This window comes from Papio anubis, chromosome 6, assembly GCF_008728515.1.
Source record: "Papio anubis isolate 15944 chromosome 6, Panubis1.0, whole genome shotgun sequence".
NCBI classification, from domain to species: domain Eukaryota; kingdom Metazoa; phylum Chordata; class Mammalia; order Primates; family Cercopithecidae; genus Papio; species Papio anubis.
The window spans coordinates 127,115,020-127,124,001 of NC_044981.1; positions in this window are offsets into that span (position 1 = coordinate 127,115,020).

Sequence of the window (8,982 nt, forward strand, 5' to 3'; positions counted from 1 at the left end):
TGTCTGTTTCTTCTTGTGTGAGTTTTATCGGATTTCATTTTTCAAGAAATTCGTCTATTTCCTCTAGGTTATCAAATTTATGGGCACAGAATTATTCATAGTATCCCTTTATTATCCTTCCAATGTCCATGGGCTCTGAAGTGAAATCTCCTCCTTCCAATAGTAGTAATTTGTGCCCTCTCTCTTTTTTTGCTAGCCTGGCTAGAAGCTTATCAATTTTGTTATCTTTTCAAAGAACCAGCTTTTGGTTTCAAAAATTTTCCCTATTGATTTTCTATTTCAATTTCTTTGATTTCTACTCTAATATTTATTGTTTCTTGTGCTTACTTTGGATTAATTTGCCCTTTCTCTAGTTTTCTATGGTAAAAGCTTGCATGATTGATTTTAGATCTTGCTGCTTTCCTAATATATGCATTCAATACTACAGTAGTTTCCCCTTACCCACAGGCGCTGTGTTCCAAGACTTCCAGTGGATGCCGGACACCTTGAATAGTACCCAGCCTACATGCTGTCAATCAGAACATGTTTCTATTTCTGTCTGTCTATTTCTGTCTTCCACCCACAAATGTAATGCATTTTTCATCTTCACTAGGCACTTAGAGTGGCCATACTTTTGCAGTATGAGGTGTGACAGCAAAACTAGCATGAATTTCTTTATCCTTCTTCACAATATCATGGATAAAAGACTCATTTTTACCATAGATGTTAGCAAGTTCAGCATATAATATTTTTCTTTTCTTATTAAGTCAAGAATGTTCACCTTTTCACTTAAAGGAAGTACTTTATGGCTTCCTTTGGCATATCTGAATTGCCAGCATTTCTGCTTTTGTGCTTTGGGGCCATTAAGTAAAATAAGGGTTACTTAAACACAAGCACTGCCATATCACAACAGTCAATCTAATAACCAAGACAACTCATGCCTGTAATCCCAACACTCCGGGAGGCCAAGGCAGGCAGATCACTTGAGGCCAGAAATTCGAGACCAGCCTGGCTCACATGGTGAAACCCCACCTCTACCAAAAAATACAAAAGTTAGCCAGGCGTGGTGGTATACCTGTAATCCCAGCTACTCGGGGTGGTGGGAGTGGTGGTGTGGAGGGGGGCAAAGCTAAGGCAGGAGAATCACTTGAACACAGGAGGTAGAGTTTGCAGTGAGCCAAGATTGAGCCACTGCACTCCAGCCTGGGTGACAGAGTTAGACCCTTTCTAAAAAAAAAAAAAAAAAAAAGACAGCTACTAAATGACTAATGGCCAGGTAGTGAATGTATACAAGGTGAACAAAGGAGGATTTACATCTCATAGGGGATGAAGTGGGAAGGCAAGAGATTTTATCATGCTACTCAGAACAGTATTCAATTTCAAACTTAAGAATTGTTTATTTTTGGAATTTTTCACTTAATATTTTCAGACTGTGGTTGACCACAGATAACTGAAACCACAAAAACTAAAACTGCAAATAAGGAAGTACTACTGTATACATTTCCCTTTAAGCATTTTAAAAACTTGTGGGATGCTTGCTGCATCCCACAAGTTTTGATAAGTTGTGTTTTCATTTTCATTTAGTTCAAAGTATTTAAAATTTTATCTTGAGATTTCTTCTTTGACCTATGTGTTACTTAGAAGTGTGTTGTTTAATCTCTAAGTATGTGGGGATTTTCCAACTACCTGTTTTTGATTTCTAGTTTAATTTTATTGCAGTCTGAGAAAAGACATTGACTGTATGATTCCTATTCCTTCAAATTTGTTATGATAAGTGTTTTTTGACCCAGAATGTGTTCTATACTGGTGAATGTTCCATGTAAGCTTGGAGGAATGTGTATTCTGCTGTTGTTAGATGAAGCAGTCAATAGATATCCATTATAACCAGTTGATTGATGGTGCTGTTGAGTTCAACTCTGTTGTTACTAATCTTCTTGCCTACTGGACCTGTCCATTTCTAATAGAGCGGTGTGTTAAAATCTCCAATAATAATACTGGATTTAACTATTAGTCCTTGCACTTGTATCAGTTTTGCTTACATATTTTGACACTCTGTTGTTATGTGCACATATTAGACTGTTCTAACACACTGATAAAGACAGACCTGAGAGTGGGCAATTTACAAAAGAAAGAGGTTTAATGGACTTACAGTTCCACATGGCTGAGGAAGCCTCACAATCATAGTAGAAGGCAAGGAGGAGCAAGTCACATCTTACATGGATGGCAGCAGGCAACAAGAGAAAGCTTGTGCAGGGAAACTCCCCTTATAATACCGTCAGATCTTGTGAGACTTGTTTGCTATCATGAAAACAGCATGGGGAAGACCTGCCCCCATGATTCAATTACCTCCCACTGGGTCCCTCTCACAACATGTGGGAATTCAAGATGAGATTTGGGTGGGGACACAGAGCCAAACCACGTCATTCCACCCTTGGGCCCTCCCAAATCTCATGTCCTCACATTTGAAAACCAATAATGCCTTCCCAACAGTCCCCCAAAGTCTTAATCCACTTCAGTATTAACTCAGAAGTCCACAGTCCAGTGTCTCATCTGAGACAAGACAAGTCCCTTCTACCTATGAGCCTGTAAAATCAAAAGCATGTTAGTCACTTTCTAGATACAAGGGAGGTATAAGCATTGTGTAAATACAGCCATTCCAAATGGGAGAAATAGGACAAAACAAAGGGGCTACAGGTCCCATGCAAGTCCAAAATCCAGTGGGGTGGTCAAAACTTAGAGCTCCAAAATGATCTCCTTTGACTCCATATCTCACATCTAGGTCACACTGATGCAAGAAGTAGGTTCCCATGGTCTTGGGCAGCTGTGCCCCTGTGGCTTTGCAGGGTATATCCTCCCAGCTGCTTTCATGGGCTGGTGTTGAGTGTCTGTGGTTTTTTCAGACACATGGTGCAAGCCGTTGGTGGATCTACCATTCTGGGGTCTGGACAGTGGCCCTCTTCTCACAGCTACAGTAGGTGGTGCCCAACTAGGGACTCTGTGTGGGGGCTTCAACCCCACATTTCCCTTCCTCACTGCCCTAGCACAGGTTCTCTATGAGAGCCCCGCTCATGGAGCTACAATTCAAGATAAGATTTGGGTGGGGCCACAATCAAATCATGTCGTGATGTTAAGAGAAACCCCCACCCCCTACCTAGAATTCTGTACCTTGTGAAATTATTTTTCAAAAGTGAAGAATTAAAAAAAAGAAAATGTGAAAGAGAAATAAAGACTTTCTCAGCAAACAAAAATGGAGTGAATTTGTTGCTAGGAGTGCCTTGAAAAAACATTAAGAGAAGTTCTTCAGACAGAAGAAAATAATATAGTTCAGAAACTCTCATCTATGTGAAGAGAAACAGAGCATCAAGAAGAAATAAGGGGAAGTAAAATGCAAACTTTTATTTTTTCTTATTCTTAATTGATCTAACAGTAGTTTGTTTTTAAAAATCTATATTTTTATGTATGCTTATGTGGGTACATATGTTTAAATATAGATATATTAAGCTTATGATACTTATATATGCTTATAAGTAAAATAAATGACAACAATAATATAAGGTATGGCAGAGAGAAGTTTGGAATATTTTATTACAAAGTACTGGTAATAATATGAAGTGGTAATGTGTTATTTGAAATTGGACTTGGATTAGTTGTAAATGTGTATTACAAACTAAGAGAATCACTTTTAAAAGTACAAAAAGAAGTATAACTGTTATGCTAAGAAAGGACAGAAAATGAAATCATATAAAATGCTCATTTAAAACCACAAAAGGCAGAAACAGAATAGAAGACAAAATAAGAACAAGGTAAATGAACAGAAAACATTAACAAATATGGTAGATATGAGTCCAGATCCATTGACAATCATTTTAAAACTCAGTGGCCTAAATACACTGATTGAAATACGTATCTCAAAGTGGATCAAAAAAGAAGGCCAAACTATCATTGTCTACAAAAAGCTCATCTTAAATATAAAGACACACATAGATTAAAAGAAAATGAGTGAAGATAATTATGCTAACACTAATCAAAAGAAAGCAGGAGTAGCTATGTAACTTCATACAGAGCAGATTTCAGAACAAGGAAAGTTATCAGGGATAAAGAGGGACACAACAAAATGATAAAAGGGTCAATACTCCATAAAGACATGACAGTCCTTAATGCACTGATATAGTTTGACTGTGTCTCAACCCAAATCTCTTCTTGAATTCCCATGTGTTGTGGGAGGGATCTGGTGGGAGGTAATTGAATCATGGGGGCAGGTCTTTCCTGTGCTGCTCCCATGATACTGAGTAAGTCTCACAAGATCTGATGGTATTATAAGGGGAGTTTCCCTGCACAACCTCTCTCTTTTGTCTGCTGCCATCCATGTAAGAGGTCACTTGCTCCTCCTTGCCTTCCACCATGATTGTGAGGCTTCCCCAGCCACATGGAACTGTAAGTTCATTAAATCTCTTTCTTTTGTAAATTGCCCAGTCTTGGGTATGTCTTTATCAGCAGCATGAGAACAGACTAATACAGCAAATTGGTACCAGTAGAGTGGGATGCTCCTGAAAAGATACCCAAAAATGTGGAAGTGACTTTGGAATTGGGTAACAGACAGAAGTTGGAATAGTTTGGAGGACTGACAATGCAATAGGAAAGAAAATCCCATTTTCAGAGGAGAAATTCAAGCCAGCTGCAAAAATTTGCATGAGTAACAAGGAGTCAGATGTTAATCACCAAGACAACGGGGAAAATGTCTCCAGGGCATGTCAGAGACCTTTGCAGCAGCCCCTCCCATCATAGGTCCAGAGGCTTAGGAGGAAAAAATGGTTTTGTGGGTGGAGCCCAGGGCCCCCCTTCTGTGTGCATCCTAGGGACTTAGTGTCCTGTGTCCCAGCCATTCCATGGCTAAAAGGGGTCAAGGTATGACTCAGGCCATGGCTTCAGAGGATGAAAGCCCCAGGCCTTGGCAGCTTCCACATAGTGTTGAGTCTGCAGGTGCACAGAAGTCAAGAATTGAGGTTTGGGAACCTCTGGTTAGATTTTAGAGGATGTATGGAAACTCCTGGATGTCCAGTAAGAAGTTTGTGCAGGGATGAGCCCTCATGAAGAACCTCTGCTAGGGAAGTGCAGAAGGAAAATGTGGGGTTGAAGCCCCCACACAAAGTCTCCACTGGGGCACTGCTTAGGGAAACTGTGAGAAGAGGGCCACTTCTCCAGACCCCAGAATGGTAGGTCAACTGACAGCTTGCACAATGTGCCTGGAGAAGCCACAGACACTCAACACCAGTCCGTGAAAGCAGCTGGAAGGGAGCCTGTACCCTGTAGAGCCAGGGGGCAGAGTTTCCAAAGACCATGGGAACCCACATCTTGCATCAGTCTGAACTGGATGTGAAACATGAAGTCAAAGGAGATCATTTTGGAGCTTTACAATTTGACTGCCCTGTTGGATTTCAGACTTGCATGGGGCCTTTAGCCCCTTCATTTTGGCCCATTTCTTCTATTTGGAATAGGTGTATCTACCAAAGCCTGTACCTTCATTGTATCTAGGAAGTAACAAACTTACTTTTGATTTTACAGGCTTGTAAGTGGAAGGGACTTGCCTTGTGTCAGATGAGACTTTTGAGTTAATGCTGAAATGAGTTAAGACTTCAGGGGACCATTGAGAAGGCATAATTGGTTTTGAAATGTGAGAAATGAGATTTGGGATGAGCCAGGGGTAGAATTATATGATTTGGCTGTGTCCCCACCCAAATCTCATATCTTCAATTGTAGCTCTCATAATTCCTCATGTGTCATGGGAGGGACCCCATAGGAGGTAATTAAATCATGGGGACAGTTTTCCCCATACTGTTCTCATGGTAGCGTGGTAGTGAGTAAGTCTCACAAGATCTGATAGTTTTATAAAGGGAAATCCATTTCACTTGGTTCTCATTTTCTCTTCTGTGCCACCATGTAAGACATGACTTTTGCCTCCCACCATCATTGTGAGGCCTTCCCAGCCATGTGGAATGTGAGTCAATTAAACCTGTTTTTCTTTATAAATTAATCAGTCTTGGGTGTCTCTTTATTAGCAGCATGAAAATGGACTAATACACACCATAAATAACTTACTCTACTCTCTTCATGCTTGCATGCATTCCTGCAGAAAATTTGATGTAATTCTTACTTTTGATTCTCTAGAGGTAAGGTGTTTTTTTTCCTATGACTTCTTTCAGGAAGTTGTCTTTGATTTGGTTTGGGTTTTGTTTTGTTTTTTGTTTTTTGTTTTTTTGCATTTATCCTGCTTGGTGTTCTCTCCACTTCCTGGAGATCTCTCCACTTCCTGGATCTCTCCTTGGTGTTCTCTCCACTTCCTGGATCTGTTTGATATCTGTCATGAATTTGGGGAAAATTGCATCCTTATTGCTTTAATTATTGCTTTTGCTTGCTCTTTCTTCTCCTGATATTTCCATTACATGTATTCACACCTTTTGTAGTTTTATCACATTTCTTAGATATTTCATTTCATTGTTTTTAGTATTTTACTCTTTGCTTTTCAGTTTTGAAAGTTTCTACTGACATATCCTTAAGCTCAGAGATTTTTTTTTCTCAGCTGTCTCCAGTCCACTAATGAGCTCACCAAAGTCATTCTTCATTTCTGTCACAGGGTTATTTATCTCTAGCATTTCTTTTTTTAGTATTTATTTTTTTCCCCTCTTAGAATTTCCATCACTCTGCTTACATTATGCGTCCATTCTTCCATGTTCTCTATTTTGTCCAGTAGAGCCCTTAACACATCAATCATAATTTTTTAGAATTCCTAATCTGGTAACTGCAACATTCCTGCTATATCCAACTCTGGGTCTGATGCTTACTTTTTTCAAACTGTACATTTTGCCTCTAAGTATGCTTTATAATTTCTTTGTTTAAAGGTGGGCATGGACTGGGTAAAAGGAACTGTAGTAAATAGGCCTTTAGTGAGGTAGGACAGTGTGGGTAGGGTAGATTTCTTTAGTACTGTGATGAGCACTCAGTGTTTTAGTGAGCCTGTGCCTCTGGATTCTGACCTTTGTATGTGCTTCTCACTTATCTCCCCTTTTAGGTGGAAGAGAATGGCTAGAGTGGGGTAGAGTTGAATATTTCCTTTCCTCAGTCAGCTGGGCTCTGAAAAACTCCAATAGGTTAGGCTCTGGTAAAAATAGTTTCTCCTGAGGGCAGGCCTTGTTAAGAAGAATGGCATGCTCTGGTATACTTTTAAATGATTACTTTCCCCCTTCCCCTGCCATAAGCATGAGAGGATTTTTCTTCAATATCTACTGTGAGAATAGGGTCAATCTCTTAATGGTAAACTCATGAAAGTGTGGGGGTTCCCATATGACTGGGTTCCCCTGGAGTTTTAACTCTTAGATTTCTCCACATTAAGGCTCTAAGAATTTGTCAATTAGAATTTAGGTTTATATAGCCCAACACTGGTTCCTGTGGAGGTTTCTGCTTGTGGGTTTCTTCTCCTTTAAGTTGTGATTCTCTGTATTCAGTCTCTCTAATTTTTAGGACAGTAGTTTGTCCTGTGACCTCACTTCTCTGATAGATCTGAGACGAGTTTTTATTTTCCAGGCCCTTTTCAGCTTTTTGTCTGTTGTTAGGATAAAGTAATGACTTCCAAACCCTTACATGTTACAATGGAAACCAGAGTTTTTAGTCCAGGTTTTTAAAGCAGAAGTAGGTCATTGATTATAAGCCTTCCTTCTTTTTAAACATAAGCATGTAAAGCTATAACTTTCCACATAAGCACTTTTTTAGCTGCATCTCACACATTTATAATGTTTTCTATTATCAATCAGTTCAAAAAATTTTCTAATCCCCAACATAATTTCTCACTTGACACATGGGTTATTCAAAAGAATGCTGCTGAATTTCTAAATATTGGGGATTTTCTACTTAAATTTGTTACCAATTTCCACTTTAATACTGTTGTGGTCACAAAATATACTATGTATCACTTCAATCTTTGATATTTGTTGAGATGTGTTTTATGATGCAGCATATGTTGATCTTTATGAATGTTCCATAAGTACTTGAAATAATTTATATCTGCCTTTGTTAATTAGATCAACTTGGTTAATAATGCTGTTCAAATCTTTTGTATATTTACTGATTATATTGTCTACTTAGGCAAAGCGATGCTAACATCACTATGTCAGTCAGGGTTCTCCAAAGAAACAGACACAATAGAAGATATACATATCTATGTATTAAGACAATTATTTAAGGAATTAGCTCCTGTGATTTTAGGAGCTGTCAAGTCTGAAATCAATAGGATACGTCAGCAGGCTGAAAACTCAGGTGTTAGTGCTTCAATCTTGAGGCAAAATATCTTCTGTTCCAGGAAACCTGTATTTGCTCTAGGGTTTTCAACTGATTAGGCGAACCCACATCCACATTATCATGTAATATCCTTTAGTTACAGTCAACTGAATGTAGATCTAACCACATGTACAACGTATCTTCAAAGCAACACCTAGATTGGTGTTTGATTAAATAACTGGGCACTGTAGCTTACTCAAGTTGACATATAAACCAAATCACCACACTAGCTAAATGAGAATTTGCCTATTTCTCCTTTTGTCCTGTCACCTTTTGTTTAATGCTCTGTCATTAGGTGCACAATTAAGACCTTTATATTTTCTTGATGAATTAATCCATTTATCATTATGAAACATACTTCCCTATCTCTGGTAATAATCTTTGTCTTGACATCTCCTTTGACTAATATTTATATAACCACACCAGCTTTCTTATACTTCATTTTTTCATGGTATTTTTCCCCAACTTATTGCTTTCAATCTGACTGTGTCATTTTATTTAAATATGTTTATTTTCTTTTTTTTTTTTTTCCCCCAAGATGGAGTCTCGCTCTGTCGCCCAGGTTGGAGTGCAATGGCGTGATCTCGGTTCACTGCAACCTCTGCCTCCCGGGTTGAAGCGATTCTTCTGCCTCAACCTCCCAAGTAGCTGGGACTACATGTGCGCACCACCATG